At 42.8% G+C, this 27,976-nt stretch overlaps 1 protein-coding gene and 1 pseudogene across 1 annotated transcript in view; one reads left to right on the top strand and one right to left on the bottom strand.

Moving 5' to 3' along the window:
- Smyd3 (SET and MYND domain containing 3) overlaps nt 1–27,976 on the top strand; it is a 523,810-nt gene that overhangs the window by 129,036 nt on the left and 366,798 nt on the right. The window lies entirely within an intron of this gene.
- Nucleotides 23,291–23,398, bottom strand: LOC132646617 (small nucleolar RNA SNORA17; annotated as a pseudogene).

Below are 27,976 nucleotides of genomic sequence, written 5' to 3'. Positions count from 1 at the left end.
TATGGGTTGAAACAAAGGGATAGCTTATGTTCCTGGAAGAGTGACCATCAAGAGAGGAAAAGAGTGGGCTTACTGGTCCACTCCCTCAAAGCGAGCTTCATCTAAAAGATTAAAGATGATGGAATATTCATTATATGGAAAGCCACAGTTGTAGTTGTAATTCATAGATAGCATTGGTGTGTAAATCCAAGGTGTCTCATTAACAGAAAACAAAAAAAGTGTGACTGTCTCTAAAATATGGGTGTCGTCTTATGAAGCAAGGATAAGCGTACATAACGTAGGCAAACTTTTAGGATCTTTTAAAAAACCAACCATTGCATCCTCTGAGCACAGGCGAGACAGGTCCCTGCCGAGAGAATGAGGGTTGCTGCCTGTTCCCTCTCCCAGGAACGGTGACGTGGAAGCGATACTCACCTTCATTTGTTAAAGACTCTCGATCTCAGTTAAGAGCAGAAGACCGGGAGCTACACTGCCACCATTTTTACGCATTGACCTTTCCCAGGCAAGCTTTCATACTGCACCTATGTTGAACCGGGTTCTCAGTTAGTTACATGGTGAGTGCTAAATTCTTTTTGTCTGCTGTCTTTGACTTCTCTGAGGTGCGTGCTGTTGATGTCTCCTTATTTTGTCTTCTTCCATGACTTGATTGTCATTGGCTGATTGACACTGTACTGAGCTGTTACTATTGGTCATCCCTTAGAGATGATGCTTATTTCTTTCCTCTTCTCTAACTTCTATTGTATTGTTGTCTTACAAAGCATCCTCTTCCGTGTGGTCAGCTCCTAACCAACTGTTACCTATTTCACATCACCTTCCTGGGTTACAAACCACTATTTCTAACTGTTTGATGTTCATTATACATTGCATCCCTTCATTTAGAGTTAACTAGCTCAGATGACTGTCCAGCACTTTTCCCTAGACCAGTATGACACATGTATTTCCCTTACTTAGATTTACTTAGATTTTTCTCCTCTGTCTGATTTCAGCAACCCGCAAACCTCTGAGTATGTCAGCATTTCAGAAAAATCCAATTATTTTAGAACATCTAAAAAAAATTTGTTTGTCTATTGGATAGATGTTGCTATTTATTGAATTAGTTAATATTTCATCTAAATTAGACAAATTTGAAAATATCTAATTGTATAATATTTTCTAACTATTTTATATACATATGTAAAAAGTGGGTACACACACACACACACACACACACACACACACACACGGTCCTAAAACTACATATATGGTGTTTTCTGTATACAAACTCAATCTTCTATATTCAATAGAGGATTGTCACTAATGCCACAGAAGAAAACTTCAGACAGTTTTTATAATACTTAATAATGTGTGTGTATAATTAGGACTGTAAACAGTTAAAAAAAAAACTATACCTGTCTGCACTGGGCATAGCATGTGTTGGCCAGTTTCTTCTGTCATTTTTGCTTTTTTTTTTTTTTTCTTACAAAGGAATTTATCTTTGAAATTATGAGAGTTGCAGTTTTTGTTCTGGTTATTTTTCAGGGCATTCAGCATTCCCTTGCTGTTATGCAAAGTCATAGCAAATCAAAAAGAAATGATTTGCGTACAGCTCAAGTTGTTCTGGAAAGTGTTGACATGTTTGGATAGTTATAGAAACAAGTCCTTGAAAAGTCTGAGAGGAGAGAAAAATCCATATAATTTTCATAGGCATCACTGAAGCTTGGGCAGTTGCATAGACACTGCCCCCATCTGTCTGAACAGTTTTCATGCCCAGACTTTAGAATGGCCCAATTTATACCAGCATCTTTCTCTTCCTCCTTTTTATTTTGAATATGCCCTGATATTTTCTAGATTAATATAAAAGGTTCAATAATCCTATTGTCTACCTTACCCCTCCTGTACATATATACCCCAAAGCAAAACCCAGATTACACCCTGGCGGTTTTGGGAAGCGGTTAGTCTTTCCAATTCACACTTCTTCTGATGAAATCCGACTTTTTTCTTACAAGGCTGTCTTCTCAGTTGTTTAACGATTTACTTTACTTGTTCAGAGAATTGAGTTTTCTGCATCGTATAGCTATAGCTTATATTGGTGTCAGTGACGAATCTTTTAGTTTTATTGATGGAGCTGGCGTTCTAACCGGAGGGTCTCATGCTGTATATTTAAATCTTGTCATCGCGCCCCAAACTGCATATCTTGGCTTCCTGAGTCCAGCAAATATTTTATTAAATTTCTAGCCTCTATCTAGTTTGCTTTTCCTTGGGAGAAATCTAACAGAATACCACCAACCTCATGATCACAAATAGATTGTTGCCATGGCAACCTGACAGGTTAAAAAAATATATATATAAGAATTTCTTGTTGAAGCAAAACTTATGACACTTGGGACCTTTTCCTGATGGTGAAAACTTTATGCTATCTCTTACAGTTGGAATTATTCTGAGTTCAAAGAGAGAACTACTCTGATTTTAGAAGAAAACCATTAATTTATACACTTTGCTAATCAGAGGCTCAGTTACTATGTTAGGGAACCTGTACTTTCTTAATTTTAGACACTCAGCAGGAATTGTCTTTTACACAGTTAGACACCAGTGAAATCTGAAGAGTCTAAGTAAAGGTAATCACATTTCTGTCTCTGATACCGGAGAGCTTTGCCACTTACTAACTGCTATAGGTCTTAGACGATCCCTTGGCTTTCCTGAGACTGGTTTTAAAAATTGTAAGCAGGAGCATCAACCCCTGCCTAGTGGTCTTGTTTTATTAAATCATTGCTTTTTATTTGCAGAGAGCGCAGCAATAGTAAATACATAGTATACTGAATTTGTGTTTCATCTCACTTAGCCCCACCATAAGTAGCTGCCTTTTGTTCCAGTTGCTGTGACAAAGTACACAAACAAAAGCATCTTAGAGAACAAAGGGCCTGTCGTAGCTCCCAGTTCCAGCTCACAGCTCATCATTAGGGAAGTCAAGGTGGCTAGTGCTTACGAGGTTACATGGCCACTGCAGAGAGAGGGCGAATGCATGCATGCTTGTTCTTCACTCCATTTCTCCATGTCTACACAGCTCAGGAGATCCTTCTCAGGGAGTGACGCCATCCAGGATTAAGATGGGGGTTTCAGCATCAATTAACTTAACCAGGACAGTTCCCCACAGACATACCCTTAGGCCAGCCTCATCTAGATGGCCCTTCCTTGAGCGTCTCTTTCTAGGTGATTCTAGAGTGTGTCAAGTTGACAGTTAAAACTATTACAGTAAGAAAAGAGCACAGCATTTTCACTTTACATGTGAAGATGTTTGTGGCAGATAGCTAACCTGATTCGGCCATATCACAGTTACCCACTCAGCATGAACTTCCTGAGGACTGAGCGCCCAGGCAAAGATGTGGGCATGAAAGTAAGAGTTGAGAACTTAAATGGCATTGATGGTGGCTCGTTGCTGTCAAGTAGAGGTAAGAACAAATCATAGGTACAGACCTTTGGAAGGCCGGTGGGATGGCTGTGTGGCTGTGTGGTTATAGTTCTTGTAGTGCAAGTGTTTGGGTGGTTCAGATCCACAGAGCCTTGTAAATGCTGGGTGGGTGTGGTAGTCTACCTCAGATTCTACCCGGAAGGTGGGGTCGGGGGCTCCTCAGAGCAAGATGACTAGTGGGACCAGCCATATCTGAGTTCTGAGTTGGGCAGAGAGACCCTGCTTCAATGTGGAAAGTGGAAGCAGATCTACGGAGGAAAGCTTTGGGCTCTCATGTGCATTCCCACACACGACTTGCATGTGAATGCACCCCGTGCCCACATGTGTGCAAACTCACACCATACGTGCACCCACCCACCCACATATACACATACACACAGGAAAATCAAAACACTAAATCCTCGGAACAGGAACACTTAAGAAGCAAAATTGAGAAAGAGAAGATAGAGAGGGTGGAGGAACGTCCAGAGAAACAGGGACACAGCGGTGCCACAGAAGCTCAAACGTCCATTGAACGGGTTGTAATGAATCGCATGCTGACCTCTGCTGGAGAACTGAGCATGATGGGTGCTGGACCTTTGCGAGAAAGCGGACTCAGAATGGCTGAAAAGCCTAGAGCGTTAGCTGGAAGGTCAGTGTAGATTTCTTATGTTCTGTTAGTGTCTCTTAAAGAGACCAAGTAGATGAATTAAAAAAAAAAAGACAGTGAGTGGATGAGAGGGTTGTGAGTGATGACGGGAGAGTTCTGAGAGGCTGGCAGTGAGGGGTTAGTTGTGAGTTTCAGGATAGACACTTCCCTGGAGTCAGCCGCGGGCCCATCCCCGTGTGGGCTGGGCAGTGTCCTGGAGTACTCCACAGGGAGGAGAGGCGCCTCACCTCCACGTGTGTGTTGTGTCACTGGGAGTCTACCCTCCTCTAGTTATTTTTGTTTTGTTTTTAAACTTGCCTTTTGACAGTACCTTAAGGCAGTTTATTAACAAGTGCCCACTCATGCCCGCTTTACTGTAGAGCGGCCTCCTGAAATCTCAGGTTCACCAAGGGGCCAGTGAGTCTGCAGAACACATATAACTTGGAGATGAAGTCGGAGAAGCACAGGATTTGTTGTACAACTCACACGGCCGAGGGGTACCTGCACAGGCTGAGTGCTAGGATGAGGGGTTCTCTAGGAGAACACCTAGAGAACATCCCCTGTGATGTCAGCAGATAGGGCATATGAAGCAGCCTAGGGATTCATAACACCACCTCAGTGAGGTTGCAATCACCATCGTATATGCCACAGTACTTTTGGTTTTTAAAAAATAAAACAGTGATTGAAACCAACCCAGAGAGGGAAGGGTTTATTTTGCTAGTCTGTCATCAGAGGAAGCCAGGCAGGAGCTCAAAGGAACCTGGCCAGAGCCAGGAACCAAAGCAGAGACCGGAGGGGAAGGCTGTTTCCTGTCCTGCCTTCCGTGGCCTGCTGGGCTTTATTTCTTACACAGCCCAGGACCACCTGCTCAGAGGTGGAGGTGCTCACGGTGGGCTGGCCTCTCCCTCACCAGTCATTAAACAAGAGAATGCCCTGCAGACCCGCCCACTGAATTGAGGCCCCTTCTTCCCTGGTGACCCAAGGTTTGTCCAGCTGACAAAAACTAACCAGCGCAAGTGGTTTTGATTTTGTTTTAATTCGCAGTGGGATTGAACTATAGTTCTCTGACTTGGTAAGCATTTCCCCAGTCACCAAGTTACACTCCTAGCCTGTACAGCCCTTTCTTAGGACAGATGTGGTAAGACAGGTGGACCTTGATCTTTCCAGTTTGACGTGGCTTGGGATTAGGTGTTTGGGCTCCTCATTGCCATTATCTTCAGAATTTCCCAACTCAAGCACCTTAGTCTTTCTTTGGTGGTGCTAGGGACCCTGCAATTCCTGCAGGCCAGGAAAGTGCCCCACCTCTGATCTCTACACCTAGCCGGAAGTGAATCTTAACTTTTATTCGCAGCTGAGATTACCACCTCCCCACACCCCCTGCCTAATATCTGTGTCATTTGCTCAGTTCTTCAGTGTTGCTTTCTGTTGTTGCAGGTTTCTGTCTTAGCGTGGCCCCTCTGCCCTGTAACGCTCTCGACTAAGGAGCTGACAATACCTGCTCCTGCTTTCAGGGAAGATTGTAATATGTCATGCTTTTTACTGCGTCCGTGGTTGAGTGCAGCATATGTCTACAAAAATTATATAGTGCCGGGCTGAGTGATTGGAGTGCTGGAGTGGGTTTTTATTAGCAATATATTCACCCATACAGTGATCATATCTTTTTTAATATGTGACAGTTATAGTAAGTTTAAGGTACAGACATATTGGATTGGTTGTGCGAGGTAGAAAAGCCTCCTTTACTACCTACATGCGCAATAATCAAATTCATTTTTCCCCAAGACCAATATTTCTTTCTTTCCATTGTAATTAGGTTCTTCATCCTGCAAGTTAATTATGATTATAAATATTGAATACTTGGCATGCTTTCTCAAGTATAAAAATAAAAGCTTATAATTAACATGTAAACTCGGCTGTCCGTAGGTCAGGTCCAGGCATATGGTTGCTCATGTCGCCTAGACCATTGGGACTCTTTGTCATTGTTGTTACAAATATTCTCAAAGGGATCCCAGGTCAGTTCTTTCTCTGTTCTTTATAAATAAGATAAATACACTTTTTAGCTTATGAATTTATAATTTAAGTCATTACTCTAATGGACTTGTATCTGAAGGTCTACATGTAATCTTGTTTGCTTAGCTGTCCTGTGGTCTCTAAACATTTGGTTTACTGTTTTGGCTAAAAGCCAGCAGCAAATTACACTTTCCATGCAACTCTTAGCTCTTCTCTCCCTTCTTGGAGCATGCTCTACAAAATGTACTCATAAGATATCAAATTTGAATTGCAAATTTGTGTGTGGATATTATCTTACAAGTAGCCAGGAAAGCAACCAAGAGAGAACAATTCCCTAATTTGTTAGCAAGCTGTATACATAATTTGTAACTGATGTTCAACTTGACCATGCAGTCATCAGTGTTTTGTAGATTTGTAATTAACAGCACTCTTCAGCCTTTCTTTTCTCTTTATTAGCCATCACTACATATTTCTGGTTTATTCATTTATTTAAGGGCAGCCTGGGCTAAGAATCCTGTCTTAGAACACTAGTTCCCACAAACAAACAACAAATCTTTTTTAATTGTATTACCACAAACTAGCAAATAGCCTCATATTCTTAAGTAGAGGGTGGTACATATCATTTTATGTGGTGGAAAATGGCCTGTTATAAACGATGCATACAGCGTCAGAGGACACTCATTAATTATGAATTCTCTTTCAGAATTTAGTAGCTGTTGATCAAGACGTCGGCTGTAAATTGTGGGGCGTGTATGCCTCATTATTTGTTTTCTTCAGCATAGAGCTCCATCCCACTCCTTCAAGCTAGGGAAGGAGAAAAAGATGTTTTGGGGGTTGGTTATGTATGTGCATATTCTTTCTGTTCTCTTCCTCCACTGTAGGAGGCGTGGCTGCTTTTAGTCCTCTTGCCTTGCTACTGGGGTTCTTGCAGATTGGAAATAAGAAAGCTAAAATCCAGACATTTGTTGAAAAGAAGTGGCATGAAGGATAGCTGGGTAACTGAGGCCCTAATAGTGGGTTTATGTGTCTAGCATTGTCATATTCAGAAGCCAAGACTCAAGGTTCCTTGTAGGCATGGTTTGAGGTTGGATAAGTCAATAAATTCCGTTTATGAGGAGACTTTCTCTAGGCTATGGAGTCTAGAGGAATCCCAGAGAATCAATAATGTAAGAATCTCTCCCCCAGTAGCTTTGGCTGGAGAACTTTGGGCTCTTCTGTTAGTTTCTGAAATGGAAACAGAAACATACAGTTCTTGAAAAGTTTTTTTTTTTTTAAATTATTATTATAGTGATACCAGAAAATTCAGGTAGATACGTTTAAGTTTATTTAATTCTTGAGACATGGTTTTGCCATGTGGTTCTGTAACTCACTCATTATTTAGTATGTAGCCAGGCTGGCCTCAGACTTGTAGTGATTGCTGTAAGTACTAAGATCACTGGTGTGCACCATCATGGCTTAAATTTATTGTATTGTTTGGGATTGTATCTAGGCCCTCACATACGCTAGGTAAATGCTCTACCGATAGGCTATAACTCAAATTTTTTTTTAAAACAGTTTTTAATGAGTGAAAAGGTCTCTTAGTAGCAGCAGAAAAGCTACCAAATATAGGTGGGGGCGCTTCTCTTCTTTTGGTGGGAAACTTACACCCTCTCCAGGTCATCTCAGTTTTCATCATAACATAATCGCCTCACTGTGCTGCTTTTTCTCCCACAGTTCTGTGTGTGTACATGCATTTGTGTATGTGTGTGTGCACGTGTGTTCACGTATGTGTGGAGGCCCAAACGTTGATGTCAAATGTTTTTCCTCAGCGTTTTCCACTTCATTTATTGAGACAAGGCCTCTCACTGAACCCGGAGACCACCATGTCGGGCTAGTCTAGCTAGCTAGTGTGCCCCAGGGATTCCGGGGTCCCAGGGACTGCCTGGCCTTTCCCAGCACACATCCAGAGTCTAGCTGTGTGCTTGTGTGATAAGAGCTTCACCCGCTGTAGCAATGTCCTTAAATAGCATCCCATGTCCCTTTAGAGATTGGAGGATCTCACTCTGTTACCAAGGAGTCAGGTTCTGTGTACTCCATTGAACTAAGTCATGATGGTCACATTCTGACCTCCATACACCCACACAGTTAGGATAAATACATAGGTGACCCTCACCATCTTCCTTGACAGCTTGGGAATTTCCCTGCTTTCTTGGAGATGTATATGATTCCCATTAAGGGAATCTTCTGCGTGAGCTACTCCCCTGGCATTGCCATGGCTTTTATGCTGTGGACTCTCAGTGACTCCACTGCCACTTTGAGAATCCGGGCCACTACAGGTATGATAATCAAAGGCTTTCTTTCCTTTTCTATTAAAAAAAAAATAGTAAAGAAAAGAAAAACAGAGCTGGAGAGATGGTTCAGTAGGTAAGAGCACTGGCTTGTGACCTAGTTCCCAGCACCTGCACTGCATCTCACAACTGTCTGTATCTCTAGTTCCAGGGGATCAGATACCCTCACACAGACACACATGCAGGCAAAACACCAATGCACATGAGATAAAAATAAATAATAACAACAACAACAACAAAAGAAACCACAAGCAAACAAAAACAACCAAATTAAATAACAAGCTCATACAGACAGACAGACAGATAGACACACACAAATTGAGACAAAACAAAAATGAGAGCATTTAAAATTATTATTTTTCAAGCTGGGCCCAGTGGTGCCTGCCTTTAATCCCAGCATTTTGAAGGCAGAGGCAGGTGGATCTCTGTGAGTTTGAGGCCAACCTTAGATTACAAAGCAAGTCCAGAACAGCCAGAGCTGTCTTAAAAAAGATTTTTTTCCTCATAATTTGGGTACAGTATCCCTTAAAGACCCACAACTACATTTATTTGTTTGTTTTGGTTTGTGTAGCTCTGAGTGCCTGGAACTCACAATAGAGACCAGGCTGACCTCTAACTCAGAGATCCTTCAGCCTCTTCCTACTGCATGATAGGACTAAAGGTGTAAGCTACCACACCTGGCTGCAGCTACATTTTTAACGGAGGTCAGTGGAGAAACTGTTCTCATTTGAATTTGAAATCTAAAAGTCTGATTATCACACACTTAGCAAGCAGCAGACCAACTCTTCAACTCTTCAGAGGTGAGATTTCTGCCATTTGCCAGGTCCTAAATGAGGTGAATTTACAGAGATGAACAAAAATACTCTCTTGGCACCCACATTTATATTGGCAAATTGTTACCACTGACAAATTTCTAAAAGACATTTTGCTCATATGTTCAGGGAACTGAGACAAAAGGACCAATTCTCTAAGAGTTTGAGCGCAGAACATCTGTCATGATTGCCTCATACTTAGAAGTTGGCATTGTGTGAAAACTTGGGTAAATAATTTGTATGACAAATTTTAAATAAATTTGAAATCTAGGACAAGGGAAAACATTTGCTTTTAAGAGACATTGACGGGAGTAGTATGGCGATTTGTAAGTATTAGATTTTTTTTAAGTGATGGCATATGCCAGAAGCAAGATTTTATTATTATCTTTTATTAAGCTGTGTGTGGGAGGTGAAGGAGAAGAAGGGAGGGGTGGGGGGAAGAGAGAGAGAGAGAGAAAGAGAATGCGAACATGCTTTGCTGTCAAGTTGGAATCCTCCGAGACTGGACTTTTATCTCAGTGTTCATGCTGTCCAGACTCTACCTTAACGCCCCCTTGGCTCTCAGAGCACTCGGTGTGTTGCTGACTACAGGAGAATTCTGAGCAAGGGGCTGTCTTTGTTCTGCATCTGCTGCATCCATAAACGCCAGATGCCGGATGCAGAAGTACTGCGGCACCTGCCTGCTGGGAAATCCTAACCCAACTGCTGAAGGAGCAGGTCTGCAGCTTGCGACAGCTTGTGTGTCCCCCGTTGTTGAGCCTGGCTCTGAGGAAGGGCTCACAGATGACACTGCATGCGCCCTTCTGAGGAACCCTCAGGGTCCCGCAGTATTCATTCACACGCTTCAGTCTTCTGCCGGTTGATTTGCTGTTTTAACTGCTTTGGATAGGTTAGGTTTAAACATTAGATTTTATGTGATGTAAATGCTTTCTTTTGCCATGTTCAGTCCAGCTACTGCAGGTTGGACTGTCTACGGCCCCAAAGGTTGCGCTTAGGTCACAGTTATCATGGCCCCGAAACCTGGAAACGGCGGTGGGTTTTGTCTCCGACTCAGTTGTGTGTTTTGTGGGAAATATAAAATTTAGCGACAAGCAGGGATGCTGGTAGGTTTCTGTGGGCAGAAGAGTTGAAGTGAGGAACCTGATTCAGTTTGAGGCCTCCAGCTGCCTTTGTAATCAGTGTGTAGGTGTATATGTGAGAGCTCCACCCACTGGAGGAGGCAGGGAGAAAAGGGCTCAATGACACACTCAACACAGTTGAATGCTAAGTTCCTGTGTGTTCGGGGCAAGAGCCTCAGGTGAAGAATTGGCGAGAGGGGGTGGGGCAGGACAAGGTGGCAATAATGGCAGCAGCTCAGGCTTGTCATACACTAATGCTGCAGGGACCATGCTAAGCCCTTTGTGGGCTCTTGGTTTTCCGGTCTCTGGGCTCTTACTACTTCCATATAGAAAGGCTGATGACTTGCCCCACAGGAAAGGTGACCTTGATATGTATCCCAGGCTTGAGCTCCTTATCCACCTGCTTCTGCCTCCCAAGTGCTGGCATCACAGGGATGTGCTACCACTAGTGACTTAACTGCAGACACTCTTCAGGCTTGAGTTTGCAGTGAGTCCAATATAAAAAGTATCCGCAGCCTGAGACTCCAGCCTCATTTATTTTTTTGGGTCATAGAAATCAGAGTGTTCATTTGCTTAGGATGGCTAACAACGGACACAAACCAGATTGATTTATGATATTTTTCTTGGTAGCATTTGTTGATTGTTTAGCAATTTTAGTTGTGAATACATTTTTTTTTTTTTTTTTTTTTTTTTTTTACAATTTTTCTCATAACATATGTTAGAACAGACGTCTTGTCTGCTAGGAGCAGTATTAAAAATGCTTACATAACAATAATGGCGATACAAAAATCAAGTACAGCCAATCAAAGAAGTTCAGCTTCTGTTCTTCATTTATCTTCATCTGTCTGAAGTGCAGAGGAGAAAGATGGTGCAAATGAAATAAGGTGAAAAACCACAGGTAGAGTTTTATTTTCTCTTTTTGGCATTTAGGTTTGGGATCTCCGCATTTTATTTTGTTCAGTCTCTGTAGCGCGATGTATAAAACCAGATCCACATGCTCTACATTTTGTAGTTGCTTTTGTAGGCATCATACAAAACCAGCAGAATTCACACACCACCTGCTCCTCCCTGTCTCCTCTTCCTCTTAGCACAAGACAGCTTGACAGTCAAGAGCATCCTTGTCCACTGACCCTGGAATCTTTTAGCTCTTTGATTTTTTTAGCTGTTGGGTGGAGTTGGGCCTCTAGAACATTCTGTTGGTTTCATGTCATGAGGCCTCACCTCCTATAGTAGGCACTTGGGGGGAGGGGAGGTGCCTGTGTTCAGGAATCAAAGCCTTTTCCTTCTATAATGCATAAGCCCAGGATGTGGACAGTGTTTATTAAGTTGTAGCATTGGTCTCTGCAGGCAGGTTTTTTTCAGTACCTACGGCTAGGCCCTAGATTTGGAGGCTACAACAATAACAAGGTGCTCAGCTTTCAGAGAAGACAAACACCTGTTTAAAGTAAAAGCATTGCAGCGTGCTATTTACAGTCACGATGTCCTCGTCCGTGCAACTAACATAGAAACCTTGTCTATGGGGGCAAATGCGGCAGTTCATGGAAAGGTCCTTGCCAGTACGTGGCAGGTAGAGGCTTGTTAATTCAGAACATAGCTGGTCTACTAAGAGATCACACCCAAAGACCTTCTAGGTCTGTGTGATTGGCTAGAATACAAACACAGGTTTTATCCAGGAGACAGAGACAAGCAGATCTGAGTTCAAGGCCAGCCCAGTAGAGAGCAAGTTTCAGGTAAAGAAAGGCGTAGGTCCAGGAGTAGTGGTACACGCCTTTCATTCCAAACAATGAAGGTAAAGTTTCTTTGTAGGAGGCAGCGCCCATGTTTGAAAGTGATGTCTAATTGGGTGGCAGAAACAGTGACGATCAGAGAAAGACTTGACGAATAGGATACACCAACTCTCATGAGAAGAGAGAGGAGAGGGAAGCTACTTAAGGGCAAGACCGAGGCCATAAGAGAGAGACAGGTTGTAGAGCGAGAGCAAGCTAGACTCAGGTGAAGGCAGAACAAGCCAGAGAATGAGAAGGAGCCAGAAGATTAGAGCAGATTGCTGGAGTTAGTTTGAGGCCAAGCAGAGCAATTCAGAGGCCAAGAGAAAAGCCAGGTTGAATAAGTCAGCTGGGAGAGGAGTAGAGCCAGAACAGCTGAGTTGAACCAGCTCAGCTGAGCTCAGTAAGAACAAGAAAGGGTGAGCTTATTAAGCGGTAAGTCTCAGAGGCTGAAAACGTCCCAGGCTTAGGTTAGATTGTATGGAGCCTAGAGGCTTCCAGGCCTAGGCCTAGGTTAGCAGATGGAGGCGATAATCCTCAGCAAATGAGACAACAGCTGAACCAATCAAATAAAAGTCATTGCTACAGTGGCACATAGTAAGCTGTTAAAAACAGCAGCTACTTTATCTCACAAAGGCATGGTGCATAAAGACTAAAATTATATTATAAGACTAAAAATTATTATATAAGACAAAAATTATAGTGTGGGTTCAGGGTCATAGCTCTGGCAACCCAAGTCTGGTGAGGCCGCTTGTGTCACTGTGGCATTCTACTCATCCTCTGCCATCGATTAATTCGGAAATGCGCTTCCTTGTAAACAGCAGATACTGTGAGCACCTCCCTGCAGGGCAGGTGCTGTACACCCACACATCCTTTCTTCTCCTGATCTTTCAGAAACCCAAGAATGTGTGTTGAATGAACAAAATCCCGCGGTAAACCGGTGCATATCAAAACGTCTCTGCAGAACGGAAGTGTGATGTCTTGGTCATAGGGTTTCTGCAAGCAGAAGAGGCAAAGGTCCTGGGAAGGCAGCCTTCTGCTGGTGTTGCTCTACTAGCCGTCCCTTTCTGATGTCTTTGCTTTGACATGGCAGTCTGCTCAAATGCAGGCTCGCCCATGGTGTGTGGTTAGGCATTGTAGGCCCTAACAAATGTGCAGACAGTGAAGATGGGGCCAGCAGGGGTCAGTTTAGTACCAGATTAAGCAGCGAACACAGGTTTTACATCTGTGTGAAGTGCAGGGAGGATAGGAAATGACCTGCACTGTCCAAACACAAGCTTCTAAACTTCAGGCTGCACCAGAAGATTTCCAAAAGCGCAAAGAGGTATCTTCAGCAAATTTGCGTGGATGATGAAGGCGATGGCAGAGGATAAAGTACAGTCTATAAATAAGTTCTCTGACTTGCTATACCAACGCTCTGAGCTATCCTTACTTTTCCCAGTTTGTGTGGATGTATGCTCCAAGAATCTGGAAATGTGATGTGCATTTATTTGACCTTAGCTACTAGCAGGCTTTGTAAAATGCTTTATGTCCCTTTCCCTGTGCAAAGATGAACTGCCACTAGTTAGAGTTTGCATGTGAAATGTCAGTGTCCCGCAGTTTATATATGAGGCCAGACATGAAATGATTACTTCTGGCTACCAATCTTCAAGAGAAATAGCTTCCGGCTAGTATATATATTCCCTTGTTATCTTAGTGGATTTGCATGGCCTTTTCTTTGCATCCTAGATGTATGGGCTTGACATTTATAGGACTGGGATCCCAAATACTAAAAATTGAGTGTGTGCTGGACCCAAGAACTATCCATGGAGTTACTTGCTGATGATAAGCTCTCTGCAGAAAAATATCGCCTTGCTGCTTTGGTGTGCTTTCTTCCGACCAGTAGCTTCTTGCCGTGTTGTGTTTAGGGGGCCTTTGATATGCTGAACACCACATCCACCCAAACACAGATCCAAAATATTTGGGGGAGGGGAGAGTGCATCTATACTCTACACAGTTTTTCTTACAATCCCTGACAATACTCTACAGCCATGACTGACAGCGCACACTGTATCTGCTATGATAAGTGATCTAGGGATGATTTAAAGTGGGTGAAGGAAGGGTAAGCATCTTACTCAGGCACTGTGCCACTCATGGAAGGGATTCTGAACATCCCAGGAGTCGGGTATCTGTGAGAGGTTCTGGAACCCACACCAAAGGATAATTATTACTGTTCTCCTCAAGACCTTTATGCAAAGGGCCTCTGGAAGGTAACAGCCAGCCAGACCTAGGATATAGCGTAGGAGCCTGCAGTCTCTTGTTTTGTGAACTGGTTGTGTGCTGGGTCTATCAGAACCCTTCAGGCTTCCTTTGTCATCCATTTCCCATGACCCAGCACTGCCTTATTTCCCTGTTTGCTCTCTGCGTGGGTTATATTGCTTACAAACTGCCTTTGTCTTGCATCCCACTTATTGTTAGCTGTAAAGTAAAACCCACTGCATATAAGGACTGTTCTTTAATCCAGGCTTTTGGGGAGCCCAGTCCATTAGGGACAGCCACAGGAGATGTGTCTTTCCATACAGGAACAGGGTTCTTTCTCTTGGGACAGCTGAACGGTCTGTGGTTCCTGTAGAGTAGTCCACCAGGGCCCAGAGGATGCTGGGCTGATGGAGGTGGTCTGTTTGTGGTCAGGAAGGACCAGGCAGCAGCTTTATTTGCTGCAGTAGGATGTGGCTCTGTGGTCTTGGCAGTTGATAGTTAGCCCTGGCTGGTTCTGAAAATGCTTAGTGTATTTGATGTATGAAGCCTCTGTTTTTTGTGTTGTTTTTTTTTTTTTAAACAATTTGTTTTTTTAAACAATTCTATAGTAGTTTTATTTGGTGCAGAATGCACCCTCCACAATCTATTATGTTAAAACAATATATATTTATTCTATCTCAGTGCCTAAGGGTGAGGATCTATGCCTGAATGGATGTTGGGGTGAAGATGTTGGGGCTGAGTCCTCATCTGGGAATCTGGGGGGGAAATATATATATAGTTTTGTTTTGTTTTGAGGTGTTGTCTCTCCATATAGATCAGGCTGGCCTTGGTCTCACCATCCTCCTTTCAGCCTCCCCATGGCTGCAGTGACAGGTGCTGGCTTCCACCCATGACTTAAACTGATTTTTTTCTCCTTTCTCTCTCTCTCTCTCTCTCTCTCTCTCTCTCTCTCTCTCTCTCTCTCTCTCTCTTTTCCTTTCCATTCTCTTCCTTTTCTCCCCTCTCCCCCATCTCTTACTGTTTTTCTTGGTACTAGTGATCCACCTTGGACCTAACACATGCTAGACAGCCATTCTACCACTGAGCTGCACACTCAGCGCCTGTCCCCTCCATCTCATTGTTTGCTAAAGTCTACCCACAGTTGCCAGATATCTCTGTGTTGTTCTTTGCCATATAATTTACCTGATTGGTCAGGCAGGGAGGCCTGCAATCCAAGTTTTCTAGCAAGACAGAATTTTATGCACCATGTCGTTATCACAAGAGTGACACACAAACTTTGTCATATATTGTTGGAGAGAAGCAAATCACTGCTTCTGCTCACACTCCAGGGGAGGGGGCGTGAACACTGGGAGGCAGGGGTCACAGTCGGGGACACCCTGGCACATCCACCCCACCCACAATGGAAGTGACGAAAGCAAGCAGAGAGCTTGGGAAAGGGGAGTGCCTAAGAGGAGACCATGCCTGGCTTTCGCATGGCAGCATTTCTAGTCTTCCAGGCTGATGTAAGGCTGCAGAAGTGTCTCATTGTTGTTCCTCATTTACCTTCTGTTCTAAAGGATCCTATTGTCTTGATGCCTTTGTCTTTTAGTAAATTTAACTGTGTAGTTAGATGGGTATGTAAATGTGCATACCCATGTCACTAACCATGACCGTGACCACAGCCTCTACTGTCGCCATCAACACCAATATCTAGAATATTCAATCACCTTCAGAATTCCAGATCGCTTTCAGGTGACAATCCTTCTGTACCTGGCTATAGTAACCATTGATCTGCATTTGGCTTATAGGTTAATTAGCTTGCTTCTGAATACCTGGTCTGCCTTATTTCACGTAATACTGTGACTTTTATCATCCCCATTGTTGCTTGTGCTCTTCTATCACAGAGTGGCAGATGTATGGGTATGATGCAACTTGCATATCTTGTCATCTGCCAATGAGCATTTGTATTCTCTTTAGTGATTCGGAACTGTGGCCAATGCTGCTATGGATATTCAGGCACAAATCTTTGTGTGGACATATGGCTTATTGCTCTCACATAAACACCATTAATGAAATCACTGGGTCATATAATAAGTGTATTTTTCAATTAACAAGATAGTGCCAAACTATTTTCCAACGTGATTATGCTCTTTTGCATTCCCACCTGCTGCATATGAGGTTGCCAACGTGCTGCATCTTCACCACGACTTCATATAGTCTCTCTTTTCAATTTCACCCCACAGAATGAGTGGACAGCGACAGCTGTGGTGGTTTTAGTTTGCATTTTACCCCCATTTCTCCCTTTTCTTTCTTCTCCTCCTACTCTAAGCTTTGAATCTACCTGTGGGTCCTACATGTGCTAGCTCTGGTACTGAGCTATACCTTCAACCTTAGTTTGCACTTCATGATAATAAATATTGTCAAGCATTTCATATAGACCTTTTGGCCATTTATATATCTCCTTTCACGAAACCTTGCAATTCCTTTAAGGTGGTCCAAACTGGATGGATTTATTTTAGCTGTTTATATTCACAAAATGGTACCGCCCTTTTTATGCAGTTGCTCACGTACTAATTTATGGCATATATTAAACAGCCACCAGATACTAATTGCTTTCTACACATTGCCTGGTATACATATCTTCATATCAGCCCTCTGGTATTATCCCCTTTTTATGGATGGAAAGTTGAGACCTAGAGAGGCCGAGTAACCTGCCTGCCGTGATCAGGCTAATAAAGAATGAAGTGAATGTTTAAACTTGTGTGTCTGACTTCATGTTTATGCCCTGGGCCAGGACGAGGCACATCACATCTGTGTTAGAGTAGCACACCTGAGTAGCTGCAGTGGGGCTGTTCTGACCATCACAGCACATTTGCTGCCCACTGCCCTTGACCGGCATGCTTGATTCTCCCTGGATCAGCAGTGTGGCCGGGCCAGGAGGAGAGACATCCTCTCTTCCTAGAAGCGACTTCCTGTGACAGCAGACTCTTCTCAAAATAAGTAAGTAGTGCGCTAAATCCTCCAACAAAGATAAAGACTGAAAACTTAGAGTGCAGTAGCGCTTACCAGGTATTCTGGAGGGACCTGGAATTTTCTGTGTAAATGTGAGGCTGTGCGACAGATTCCACACAGGTGGCATTCTTTATCCCCGTGCTGGTCTCAGCAGTCTCCTGTGCCTTGGGCTTAGCATTTCTGGGGACTCTTTTGAAGATTTGAAGTGTGGTCTATACAGAGAACAAAGGAGCAGATCAAGACGTTAGTTACCGGTGCTCTCTGACTTGGCTGCTTTCACGCTGTCCTTGTCTGTGATGAGGCATTTAATTTCATAGGGTTTATAGGCTACTCAATAAAATTTGGCTGAGTTTGGACCGGTTGGGGGGACTGTGTGCTTCAGTTAGTGAAAATCTTGAGTTATACAATTTCAGAAAGTCACAGGGTTGCTTTCAATTATGTACAATAATTTAGATTTTTTTTAATGCATGGAACAAATGTGTACACTTGGAGAATGGAGTCCACAGCGTCCAGCAACAGTGGCTTGAAGCGAAGCCCCAGAAATAAACATCGGGATTGATGTCAGTGTGCCCACATCAGTGCTTTTTACTGCGCGGCTCATTCTTTCTATAAAAGTCAGGCATTGCGAGAAGTCCAGATGTGAAGCGTAGAATAATAAAACCAGAGAAAGAATACATCAGAGATTTGTAAAACCCAGTTAATATGGAAGTAATTAACTATGGGAATCATGGTATGTTCTTTGACAATAACCTTGAAACTTCATTTTTGTGTCTAATGACTCATGGTCTCATAAAAAAGGAAGGGGAAAATATGCTCTCAGGCAGGATATGAAGAAGTTTTGAGGTTTTCTCTTTTCTGATTTGCACACACAGGAGGTATTCAACCCATAATGTGGTATTATGGGTTGAAGAAAAGCATGGCAGTATTGGAGGAAGGTTTAGCTTTAATGCTTTATAGAACAAATTAATAGAAGTAGGCAAATTTTCTTGCTTTACAATGTAAAAATTAGAAAAAAGAAATTAACGTAAATCAAACAGAAGAAGAGAAGTAATGACAATTAGAAAGAAAACCAAACTAGGTGGTGATACATGAAAACAAAACAGAGACCAGGCATGGTTACACACACCTTTAATCCTAGTGCTTGGGAGGCAGAGGCAAGCAGATCTGTGCGAGTTCAAGCCTGGCCTGGGCTACAAATTGAGTCCAGGACAGCCAGGGTTCTATTATACAGAGAAACCCTGTCTCAAACGACAACAACAACAAAAAACAAGAGAGAGAGAGAGAGAGGCACAGACAGACAGACAGACAGAGAACATGAATGAAACCAAATGGTAGAGCTTTGAAAAAATCAACATGGCTAACCCATTGGCTCCATTGAGGAGTGGGGAGGAAGGGGTGAGGAGAGAGGGAGGGGGCAAGGGCAAAGAAGGATTTTGCTCAGATTGTTAATGAAAGTGGAAACATTACTACTTATTAATAATGGAAAAATTTATAAAGGAATTTGAAGAGCTAGTCCTTTGCCAAGAAATTAGGTACCTGGGTGCGTTTGATGAATTACAAGAATCAAACAAAAAAAAATGTGTACTGATACTAAACATGATGAAATAAATAGAAAACTTGAATAGAACTATAATTAATGTGGAGATTCAATCTAGGAAAGAGATCTCCCAAACAAGAAAGGCTCTAATTAGTTAGCTTCACAGCTAAATTTTATTAGGCATTTAAAGAATGAACACAAATGATCAGATTTTTTTTTTTAAACAGAAAATTACATAGCAGGGAAGCCACCCAGCATCACCTGGATACCAAAGCCAGATAAGACCACTACAGGAAAAGGAAACTATAGCCCTTGTGACCTTGTGACCATGTGACATAGTCCTCAGCAGTACACTGTCAAGCTAGATTCAATAGCATGGTAAAAAGGATTTATATTATAGTGAAATGAGATTTTAGTCCTGGAATGCAAGGCTAGTTTAACACATAAAAATCCATGCAAAAAAAAGCATTTCCTAAAACTTAGCATTTCAGGAGCTGGGAATATAAGGAAACTAGCTTAGCGCCATTCCAGAAAGTCGAAGTTTTATAACAGAATGCTCAAAGACTGATGAGTTCTGAAAGGTGACTGTTTTTACCACTTCTGCTCAGCCTAGTGCCAGCATCTTAGCCAGATTAGGAAAGAACAAGAACTAAAAGGTGTCTACACTGGATAGGAAGAAGTGAAACAATCTCTGTTCACAAAGCCATATAAAGTTATGTGGAGGAAACCCCGAAGGTTCCATGAAAACTGGGCAAAGTTTAGAGTAGCCAAAATTGATAATTACAGCCAAGTGTGGCCAAGTTCTCTACCCCTGTAAACCAACAACTCTGGAGGCAGAGGAGGAATGAAGCAAGCTTGGGGCCAGTCTGGGCTATAGAGCAAGATCCTTTCACGCACACAAGCACACACACACACAAAGTGTGAAAGTAATCTACAGACTACAAGTACAGGGGATGGACTAAAAGTACATCTTGTCCCAGCTTTTCAATGCTAAATTATACGGAGGGATGTTACTGAAGGTTGTTCTGGGTTGTGAGTGTTTTATTAACCCTGAACTGTATGCTTATAATAATATTATTTCAATAATAATATTCTATCTATCTATCTATCTATCTATCTACCTATTATTATCAATAATAATGTCTATCTATCTATCCATCTATCTGCCTACTTTGGTTTTTTTTTTTCCCTATAAAGATTTTATTTTAGAACAAATTTTTTTTTCTTTTTATTAAGCAAAGATGATGGACATCAGAGGAGGGAGAAAACAGGGAACAGGACAGGAGCCTACCACAGAGGGCCCTGAAAGGCTTTACTTTGGTTTTTTGAGACAGGGTTTTTCTTTGTAGCCCTGGCTGTCCTGGACTCACTTTGTAAATCAAGCTGGCCTTGAACTCACAGAGATCCACCTGCCTCTGCCTCCCTGGGCACTGGGATCAAAGGAGTGTGCCACCATGGCTGGATGTTCATAATTATTGAGGCAGTAACTTTAGGTTATACATAGCTTACCACACTAAAACATCTTGAAAAAGATCAAGTTTCAACCCAGGGCTTTTGAAGCTATTGTACTTTGAGGAGTGAGTACTTTGCTATAAATTCACAACATTAAGAATGAATTTCAGTTAATAGAGTATATTGTATACATTTTAAATATATGTGAGTAAAGCATGTGTCCAGTTTATTCAGAATTAAGAGGGCAGGGTATGATAAGGGTCAAATCTGTACTAAAGTTACTGCTTTTGTTTATAATATTAAATGATTTGGTTAGGATTTATTGAGAGAAACTCATCCAGTTCACTCTTTGCTTGAAATTACTGTGCTTGGCATTCTGTGGCTGTGCTCCTGGATCTTAGTGGATGTTGAGGATAAGCCTCCCCGAACACAGAGGAATAACTAACTTGGTCAGATAAATCCGAGGATCATCCTGTGGCATGGGGGGAAGAGGATGATGTTAGAAATTGCACAGAAGTCGATTCTTCGTCTCACCGTCCCCAAGTATCTTTCGCTCTTCAGCTTCCTGACGTAGGCTATGAGATTGTAATATTAATAACACAGTCAGGAGAGGGTCGAATTCATTCATGTAGCATGGAAGCCGTGATACTGAGGTGTTTGTATAGGTTAGCATGTCTTCATTGTATCTGTTGCTTCTAGTGAAATACCTTGTTTGAAGTCAGCTTTAAAACAAAAGGGAACAGGGTCACTTCTGAAGGGGACAGACTTAACCCTTGACCTCAAAGGCTGCAATTTAGGTTACTAGTACAGTGTATTTTGTGACGTTATGCGTATTCAGGGGGATGGGTGAAGGGGTGGTTTTATTCCTTAACATCAAACACACTTGTTGGATTTTAATGATCCTGTTGTAGTATTGAGGTCCTACAACTTTATAGCTTTTCATTTTTTACATAAACCTTTTAAATTCTTCCATTTTTTCACATTAGCCAAGTCATACGCCTACTGGTGGTGTAAATTAGAGACCATTTTGTTAATAATGATACCAGGATAAATTGATACTTTGATAAGATATATAGGAAACATTTTAGAAACAGAAGCTTCCAAAAGCCCAAAGAAATCTGGGCCTGTCAGTTTGCAAAACCTCATACCCAACAATGGTTAATATATGAGGCTTACTGTCTTAGAAAAGGCAAAACGGAATCAATGGAGCTAGGAATAGAAGAATCTTTTTTTTTTTAACTTTTTTTATTGGTTCTTTGTCAGTTTCACACCATACGCCCCAGTCCCACTCATTTCCCTTCTCGTTGTGGAAGCAGTTGTGTGTCACAGTGTGTCCCACTTTGTCCGCACTTCTTTGCTTGCAAATGTTCATTGCAGTGACTCACTGGTCTGGTACGTGGTCATTGGCTTCTTCCGCCCTATCAATACTGAAACCTCACTGGGACTCCTCTAAGATATCCTGTTGTTGCCCTGTGTCATGGAGGTCCTGTAGTTTTGGATCTGCAGCACCATTCATGCACTCCAGCAATTCATCAGTGGGGTAGACGTGTGGGCCACTTCAAAGCCCTGGATCTGGACCTGAGAGGTATCTAGCTGACCAGCCAGCTCTCCCGGTCTCATGCCCTTGGACTGCTTCACCATCAAGGAACGTCTCCATCCAGGGCCATCTCCACTCTGTTGCCTAGGCAAGGTGTGTGGCCTGTTCTCCTGAGTGTTGCAGTGGGTGAGGGAATTGGCAGTTCTTCCACTGTCGTGATCCTGGACCAGCTTTCCTGCTCCCATAAATAGTGAGGGACATGGGCGGGGAGAAGGACACCTCCGTCATCTGTGCACTGCCCAGCCGATAAGAGGCAGGGCTGGCTCTCCTGAGCTCATGCCATCAGCCTGTTCACCTGCAAAACATCCCTACCCCCCACCCCGACACCCATTGCCAGCTCTACTGTGCTGCCTAGGCAATGTTCAGAGCCTGATTTACCTGACTGCAGCAGCAGATGAGGGGCAGGGATAGCTCTCCTGCTTTCATGATCCTAGGGCCAGCTCTTCAGCCTGCCATAGGTCGCAAGGGGCAAGGGTGGAGGAGGACATCTCTCCTTCCCATGGCAGACAAGTTTCAGAGCCAGCTCTCCCGTGCTCACATCCTCAGAGCCAGCTCCCCACCACCAGGGTCACTCGACTCTGCTGCCCATGCAAGGTACAGGGCCTGCTCTCTGGAGTGCTGCGGCTGGCTAGGGGAGGTCTCAGCTCTCCTGCTCTCCTGCCCTCAAGGTTAGCTCTCCTGAGGTGGGGCCAGTTCTGTACAGTCCTCAGACATCAACATGTTCCCGTGTAGCAGCCTAGGCCAAGGATGTCTGCCTAGTCTTTGTTGGTAGCAGACCCTTGCTGCTACAAGGCCATGGACCCAGACATGGCTCCTGGAGGCAGCATAGGTCAGGACCCCACCACAGCCCCAGGTTGCCTTACAGGTTACTCACAATTGGCTGTTCCTCACTACCCTTGAGTCTCCAGTTCTGCCTCTCTTCACTGTGCCCACAGCCTTCTGTTTTTCTTTCTCTTCCATTTCACCAACACTTACTTTCTCCTCTTAGTGACACCGGGGTCCCTGGATATCTGGGGTCATCTCAGGAGTGGTGTCACGAGTACTATGCCTTGCTCGTACACTAGGCTGGTGGTCATTTCAGGCTAGCTTCCTGTCCGGGCCCCATGGTGCCAGTCTGGTGGTTGTCTCAGGCTTGCTCCTCTGTAAGCCAGTATGAGTGGCCGCTTGCAAGGGTCATCACTCCAGCTCAGGTGGGGTTCTTCCAGTCAGGCTTGCTTCCAGTGTGCGTCTGGCTGGCGCCAGACTGGTGATCATCTTAGGCTAGCTCCCTGTCTGCCCCCCCTCACCCCCCCCGGGACTGGACTGGTGGTGGTCTCATGCTCATATATATATATATATATATATATATATTTTTTTTTTTTTTTTTTCAGGGAATGTTAGGCTGCTAATCATTCAGACATCCATAGGTCAGAGCATAGACATAGCTTCTCCCTTCTCTGCCACCTACTGACACACATGAGACATAACATCCAAGAACAGAAGAGTCTTTACGTGAGAAGCAGGACCTGAGTTTGACCTAAAGTGTTCTCACTTCTCAGGAAGCCTCGCCAGACATGCACCAGCGTCCAAGGTGTGGTCTCTGCTTCTGAATTCCTGTCCAACATGGCTGTCTTTAGAGCGTGAGGAAGATTCAAAAAGTTTGAAGGTTTGGAGGCATGGCCTAGGTAGTGGATTTTCCAAGGGTGTATAGGCAAGGACTGGCTAGTGGGTTTTATTTGTTTTTGTTTTTTACTTAAAGAGATTTCTACAAGTAGGGAACTGGGAAGGAAGAATTCGAAGTAAAGGCTCTTACGTGTAAATACTCAGTTCTTTGATAAGATCTGTCTGTACCAGAAACAGTTTGTTGGTGTTTGGAGAAGTACTCTAAGTACATTCTAATGATAATTTGAGAATGTTTCCCCAAAGTACTATTTTTATGAGAGTGTAGGGATTTACTTATTAACTGAGAATAATAATAATAAACCCCATTTTTCCTGTTTTAGAATTAGGCCAAGAATATAGATTTGCAGCTGTTTTATCATCTGATAAATAAATTTTCAGTTCTTCGCCTTCAAGTTGTATATTAATGAGTGCATATTTGCTTTGTAGGTTACCTAGGCAATATTTTTGCTTTGGCTCATCTCTTTTTGGCCCAAGCTATCTGTTCACTGCTTTGTATTCAGCCCATGCAAATTTATTTTAATGTGGCTCTATTTCATCTTTAATCAGGCAGGCAAATATTCTAATAAAAAGTTTCAAAGTGAATATTTTATGGCCTAGTACTAAATATATACTTTATAACTTTGGGAAGAGCCATTTGTCAGGTTCATAAAATGACATATCACCCCCAGAAATAAAATTACTCTGGGAGATTTAATGAGAGAGAATTAAGATGCTGTGGAATAGAGAAGAACAATATTATTTTTTTGAGTTTATATTTTTATATGGTATTATACTTCTTTTGAGTTTTTAATTGAATATACACCCCTTTTTGTTACTGGTTTAAAGACTATTTAACATTATAATGTTTTCCTTAAATCATTAGTGAGATTTGACATTACAATAATCAAATTGTTTAACCAACATTAGCTGTCTACTAGATTCTTTGAGGCTTAGGGGGAGCTAATTTTGTGGCATTTAAGTCATTTGCAACAGTGGACTTAGTGATTCAAAACATGTTTAGAAGGGACTGTTTTGGTTTGGGAACTCAGAGGAAGGCAATGCTGATACTCTCAGTGTGGTTTGGACATGGCGTTTAAGCTGGACCCATAAAGATGAGGATATCGCTATTGTATGGAGAAAATAAAATGGGAAACAAACAGAGAACACATAGAATGCTACTTCCATGTTCTGTCACCAAGAATTGCTGAATCAATCAGGTACTATAACCTTTGCTATATGGTGAAGATAAAGTTTATTACACGATTAGGGGTTAAGGATGGATTACAACAGAGCCAGTGAAGGGGGTCCCCACGAGTCTCGCTTGAAATCAGGTTTTTAGCAAATAGAATTGAGAAAGTGAACCTTGAACATATGATACAAATTTAGTATTCTAAGGAGGCAAGTCAGTAACATATGGGATTGAAATTAAATGATAGCAAATGTGTGGACCTTAAGTGACAAATTAACTCACACGGGACAGAAGATCCTTAAACCTGTAGTTTGGGAGAAACATCCATGATCTCATTAGCTGAAAGATTGTTAGTGTAGGGGATTGAGACCAATGTTTATTTGCTTTTATACAATTCCACTTACAAAGTAGGCATTGTGAAAGTATTTGCAATAGTCCTTTGGTCCATCTAGATTTTTCACAGGCTGTGTAAGCAGGCCAGGCTAAGAGCTCATTTATTGTGATGATCACCGGATGCCATTGTGCTCCTGACAGGTCTGTTCCTTCAGCTGGTTTGCTGATTTCCAGCCATGCTTCATGATTCTGGGTTGGCGTCTACTGACGCATCCCAAGGACTGTCATCCCTGAAGGGACCTCTGTAGTCTCACTGTTTCTGTTTTTATTTCATGTGCAGCTTTCTCAATTGGATTATTTTCATCGTCTTTTATACTTTATGTCCTCTCTGACTCATCCTTGGAAATATTTAATTCCTCTAAAAAAAATAATGGTGAACTTATTAGCCTTCTCTTCAGAAATCTCTCCCCATTTTGTGTAACCTGCCATCTTGTGGTGCCCCATGCCATGGGTGAGGTACAATGCCTGCTGGAATGTGGTCTGTCCCACTGCTGGATTTGTCCTGACCTAGCGTGTTCCCCACCTCTCTGAGCTCAGTTCCTAGGTCCCCACTGTAGAGGTGGTAATTCATTATCTCAGCAGGCCAGGAGGTGTGTCTGTCTCCTTGTAAAATGCTTGACGACTTGTTGGCATTTAGTAAACATTATTCTTTCTGTCTCAGTGTCCTTAGACATGAAATGGATTTTTAAATAAGGCATGTGATTGGTATCTTGGCTTATGATTACTTTTGTGATGGTTGCAGGTGAATTTTTTGAAAGTTTTGACTTTCAAGCATTGTGTCTCTAAGGCTGCTTCCCCCATTCTCCCCCTTCCTTCCCTTCCACTGGAACACTTAGGTTTTTCAAGAGCTCTTCCTAATCAGTTTGACTAATTTTGTTAATTAAAAGTTAATAATTATTCACATTTTCTCCGCTTCAGCCATGTACCTGTGTGCATGTTCCTAGAGCATGGAACGTCTTGGTCTGTTTCCTCATCTTTTACCTGTTCCACTCGTCAGTCTGCTGAGAACCTTCTCCATCCAGCTCTGCTTGCCTTCCTGTTTCTGCTACAAGTGGGCATGGTTGGTTTCCCCTCTCTCTCTGCTCAGAGTTTGCCCTTTTACTTCCCATGGATTTGGTTCTGATTGATATGGGGTTGATCATTTCCCATTTTCTTACCCAATAAACTGAAACCTACTTCAGAACCAGGACACGTGTGACGAGGCTCCCTCTCACTGAGTTGTGCGGCACCCATGGGCTAGAACTAGTCAGTGGAGGCAAACAGCAACAGAAGACCTTTTGACTGTGAAGTAATGACAGTCAAAAGGAATTGCAGTTTGATTCACATATGTCTGTGTTTGCCTTGAAAACACAACATGGTTCAGAGTTGATCGGAATGCTGTATGTTTGGGAGAGCATGAGAAGTCTTGAAAGGTAGAGTGGCCTCTGGATCGTCAGATCACACACACTTGGAGCAGCTGCGGAGTACTGGGCTGAAGTATCGGCCTCAGCCTGCACCCATTTCCTCTTGGAATCTGTTTGAAGTGCCAGCTTTTGCCACCTGCCGGGGGACAGTCATAATTAAAGAGGCAATTTCTCTTTTTAAAACTATATTCTTTAAATATACTATAGTTGAGTTAAAATATATTTTAAGGGATATGAGTCTGGGCCTAAACATTCACCTCTATTTTATTTTGTGGAGACAAGTCCTCTAACACGGAAATCCAGTGACGTTTTGTTGAGAGTGTGCTATGGTGCAGATGCATGCTGAGTCTTAGAGGATGCTGTGTCACGGTGGACAGAGAAGTGGGCTCATAGCGAAGGTACTGTGTGAGGCAGAGCACCAGGCAGAGGCAGGAACTTCATAGAAATATTTGTACCCAGAAGAAGGAATGGGGCTGGAACGGTAGTGTGTTTGTGCTGGGCAATTACTTAATTTCTCTGTTTCTTCATTTGAAACAAAGAAATTATAAGATCCAATTCAGGAGGGTTGAGCTAAAATATGGCAACATGCCCAGAACTGTGTCTGGTACAAATTAATAGATAATTAATAATTGTTAGTTCAACAGTGAAAAAATAACATGTCCCTGGTCCCTAGCAGCATCAGCCTTTAAAATTGGCTGCGTGTGCACTGTGGAATTGCAGTTTGATTCACATATGTCTGTGTTTGCCTTGAAATCCTGTGTAATCCTCACTGGTAATCCAAGAACAACACACACACACACACACACACACACACACACACACACATACACACTCCTATACACAAGTATACTCACATTTTAATTATTTCCTTGTCCTGTTGGAAGAAAAATCTGTTAAAGTTGTTGCTTAATACATGAGACGTTCTTAGACGCCTGTTACAATCACTGAAGTACTTAAGCGATTGCAGGCAGCACAATCACTGGAGGAAAGGCTGCACGCAGAAACAACATCTATTAGTGCTGAATTCCAATAGTTTATTATTTTTTATTTTTTAAATATTCCACCGCTACCTGAAGTGTGATGATGCTTGTTTGGTGATGGGACTGGGGGTTGAACATGGCAGGTGACCTTTCAGTCACTGAGCTCCAGCCCCTAGCCCCGGGGTGTGATCGCTGGAGATTTACTGTAATGAGAATGAAGCTGAGTGAACAGCTCACCTGTTTGTTTGTTTTAATTCTTTTATTGTTTTTTTTGAGACGGGGTCTTACTGCCTCAGACTTCCTGCCTCAGAGATCCACCCGCCTCTGCCCCCTCAGTGCTGGCACTAAAGGCGTGTGACGGCGGACCTGGCTGAGTGCCCAGTGTTAAACATCCCCTTTCCTATTTGGAAGAACATAATCTCTGCCACTCCTTCCAGAGTGCAGCAAACTGA

Source organism: Meriones unguiculatus, chromosome 11, assembly GCF_030254825.1.
Source record: "Meriones unguiculatus strain TT.TT164.6M chromosome 11, Bangor_MerUng_6.1, whole genome shotgun sequence".
Lineage (NCBI taxonomy): Eukaryota > Metazoa > Chordata > Mammalia > Rodentia > Muridae > Meriones > Meriones unguiculatus.
This window is presented reverse-complemented; position numbering and strand designations above follow the sequence as displayed.